This window comes from Suricata suricatta, chromosome 8 (genome assembly GCF_006229205.1).
Source record: "Suricata suricatta isolate VVHF042 chromosome 8, meerkat_22Aug2017_6uvM2_HiC, whole genome shotgun sequence".
Classification (NCBI taxonomy): Eukaryota; Metazoa; Chordata; class Mammalia; order Carnivora; family Herpestidae; genus Suricata; species Suricata suricatta.
This window is the reverse complement of record NC_043707.1, coordinates 38,865,954-38,869,991: the sequence shown is the minus strand read 5'-3', so window position 1 is coordinate 38,869,991 and position 4,038 is coordinate 38,865,954.

Genomic DNA, 4,038 nt, shown 5'->3' with positions numbered 1-4,038 from the left:
TATCAGTCCCTGCTTGCAACATGCCCACTTGAAGGTCTGCTCCAAGTGAGTAGCAACTTCGTCTGGTTCCTATTGTATCCCCACTGCCTAGAATGGCAGATGGCACACAGACATGCTCAATAAATATTTGTGTTATGAATGACTGAAAAATGAATTTATGGATCCCAGGATGGCTTGATGCAGCCCTACCCAAGTCTAGAGAATGGATTTTTCCTCCAGCTACCAGGACCTCCCCTGCTGGAGATAATGTTTAGTGCTGAAACTATGCTTAATTACCTCTGACTTCCTGTGACTTCACTGGCATCTCATATCTGAACTATATTATTGACCCTGCTTCTTTTTTTCTTCAACCAGATTAGATATACCAATAGCAAGAATCCTTAGAAGCTTCTGAACCCCAAACTTTGTTCCTTAGTTTTTCATATTAAATGACAATAAAAATGAGCACTTAAGTAATGCTCGGCATTATGTACATGTATTAACATAAACTAGTCAGCACACCAAAAACAATATTATTACCCCGTTTTCTCAGATGAGGACACTGGCAGTCATTTGCTGAGCTCTTAAATTACAGAGCAAGATTTGAACATGCACTCTGTAATCTTATTACATGGTTCCTGAGTTGCTGATGAGCAGCTAGGATTTTTTTTCATGTTATTTAAACCTAAGTTAGTTAACATATAGTGTAATAGTGGTTTAAAGAATAGAATTCATTGCCCCAGCTCCTGTGTTGTCTGGTGGCCCCTTTGCTTATCAGTCAGTTATTTGGAGGCCTTGTCTCTCAGCTGCATGTCTTAAAATTTGGGGTACCTGATGTGGGATTCAGACTCTTTGCTCTTCTGGTAGAAGTTCCATGTGTAATTTCTGTGGATAGAGGTTGCAGCACACTGTTAAAAAAAAAAGAGGTGAAGGGCTGCATACACATATTGGAAAGTCTCAAATATCACTGAGTAAAGAAATTCATTAATTACAAGCACAACAAGAGAAACTGAGAGATCCATTAATATCTCCTGAAACATCTCCTGAAACGACAGGCCCTGGACAGTCAACGCGCCTCCTTTAATAGAGCCATACTAACAGGTGCACAGTGCAGAAAGAGCTTTTATTTTATTATTTTCTTTTAAAAAGTTAATGTTTTTTTTCATTTATTCTTGAGAGAAAGAGGGAGACAGCAAGAGCAGGGGAGGGTCAAAGAGAGAGGGAGACACAGAATCTGAAAAGGTCTTCAGGCTCTGAGCAGGCCTCCAGCACAGAGCTCGATGCAGGGCTCGAACTCACGAACCATGAGATCATGACCTGAACTGAAGCTGGATGCCTAACAGAGCCACCCAGGCACCCCCAGAAAGAGCTTTTAAAACTGATAAGAGACAGAAAGCTAACCAAGATGATGAAACGAAAGAACTCTCCTCTAAAGAAATTCCAGGAAGAAATCACAATGACAGAACTGCTCAAAACAGACACAAGCAACATAACTGAACAAGAATTTGGAACGTTTATTATAAAGTTAATCATTGGGCTTGAAAAAACCATAGAAGCTGTCAGAGAAGATATTGATACAAAGACTAGGAACCTTCAAAATAGCTGTGACAAGTTATAAAAGGCTTTAAATGAGGTAAATAATAAGATGGAGGCTGCCAATGAATGGATTGAAGAAGCAGAGAGGAGAATAGGTGAATTAGAAGACACAGTTATAGCAAAGGAAGAAGCCAAGAAGAAGAGGGAGAAATTGATACAGGAGCACAAAAGAAGAATCAGAGACTTGAGTGATACAATCAAACAGAACAATATCTATATCATAGGAGTTCCTGAAGAGGAAGAAAGAGAAAAAGGGCCTGAAGGGGTGTTGGACCAAATTATACATGAAAATTTCTCCAATCTAGGGAAAGAGAAAGACATTGAAATTCAAGAGACATACCAAAATTCCCTAAGACGTAACGTAAACTGACCTTCAACACAATATATCATAGTGAAACTGGCAAGATATAAAGGTAAAGAGAGAATTCTGAAAGCAGCTAGGGATAAAAGGGCCTTAACATACAAAGGGAAATCTATCAGAGTGGTTACAGACCTATCTACTGAACCTTGGCAGGCTAGGAAGAAATGGCAGGAAATCTTCAATGTGATGAACAGGAGAAATATGCAGCCAAGAATTCTTTAACCAGCGAGCCTGTCATTCAAAATAGAAGGAGAGATAAAGGTTTTACCAAATAAACAAAAACTGAGAGAATTCATCACCACCAAACCAGCCCTACAAGAAGTCCTAAGAGGGACTCTATGAGGGAAATGTAGCAAGGAATATAAGGTCCCAGAAACATAACTACAAACATGCACTCTACAGGTAACACAATGAATCTAAACCCACGTTTTTAAATATTAACTCTGAATGTAAAGGGACTGAATGCCCCAGTCCAACAACACAGGGTAGCAGAATGGATCAAAACCCAAAATCCATCTATTTGCTTCCTACAAAAGACTCACCATAGATCTGAGGACACCTCCTGATTGAAAGTAAGGGGATGGAGAGAGGAGGAGCCAATATGGTGGAGAGGAAGAGAGCTTGTAAACTTCGTCTTCCCCATCTATCGAACTGAGAAGGAAATTACTCTCATCTGCAAGAGTGGAAGGAGAAAATACAGACTCCAAAGAGAAGACAACCTCAAAGATGTCTGAGTGAGTGAGTGCGAACTGCGGAGATTGGAAAATGGGCCAGTCCAAGATGGGCAGGGGAGGTGGGAGCCCCACCACAACACAGGGCAAGCACACGGAGCCACTGAGACACGAAGGGAAGAGAAAGAGAAACTGAACGCACTCATAGTACTGTCTCTAGATAAGAGATAAAGAACGTTTAACACCACTTGCAGAGAAAAACACTCACTCCATATATAACTGCTGCGTAGCCCAAATCCCAAACCCGGGTGGCACAAGGGGAAAAAAACCTTCCAGCCCTGCACTATCTTGACAGGGAGCCTGCAGCTGCTGCGGCAGTGGACCAGGGGGCGCACTTTGGCCTCGGCTGCGGGAGCAAGAGCACACAGCTCATTTCCAAGGCCCATCTCGTCTCTAGCATTGGACACATGAATCCAAAATTCCAGGTGACACCAGGGAAAAAATAGCCCCCACCCCTACGCGATCCTGGCAGGAAGTTGGCAGTGGTGAAGGCAGGGGTGGGGGGGCGTGCTTTGGCTACAGGAGCACACAGCTCATTTCGGACAGTTCCTGGCACCTCGGAGAGCAGCAGCGCGAATCACAGCCAGCGCCAAGAGAATTTGATCCTTCCTCCAATGCTGGGGCCTGGGAGTTGGCGGTGGCACCTGTAAGGGCATGCATTTCACCTCCTGCTGTGCACCTCACGTCAGGAAGCACACCTCACCTCAGGTAGCGGCAGCACAAATCCTGACCTGTGACAAGAAAAACTGATCCCTCCCGCTAAGCAACCACGATTTTGGGTGGGGGCTGGGAGTCAGCAGCGGTGTCTGGGAGGGCTTGCACCTTGCCTCCAGCACAAATCCTTGCCAGTGTCTAGAGAAACTGCTCACTCCCCTATGAGATCCTGGCTAAGAAGCCGGCCACCAAAGCAAGTACATCTCATCTGTGGTAGCATAAAAGTGCATGGACTAGGATTTTGAAATGAGGTGGGCCTGGAAAATACAACTTGGCTCAGGTGCGGCACAAAGAGATGGGACTCATTAGAGTGGCTTGCAGTGCCTAGTTCCAGCAGAGCTTGGAGCACTGCCATTCTACTCTCTGCAGCCACCAAGGCGGGGGCATCTGAGAGCAGCCCCGAGACCTACTACACCAAACCATGCCTGTCCACGAGGGGGAGCTGCTGCTGCTTTTTTTTCTCTTTTTTTTCATTTTCTGTTTTTTTTGTACTTATTTTTTATTATTATTAACTTTATTACTTAAAATAAGGGTTTTTTTTTAATTTTTACCCCTCATTTTCCTTTCTTCTTTCTCTCACTCTTTTTTTATTCTTTCTTTTTCTTTCTTGCAATGCAGATATATTCTCCCATATCTCATCCTTATCTCTCCCCTCAA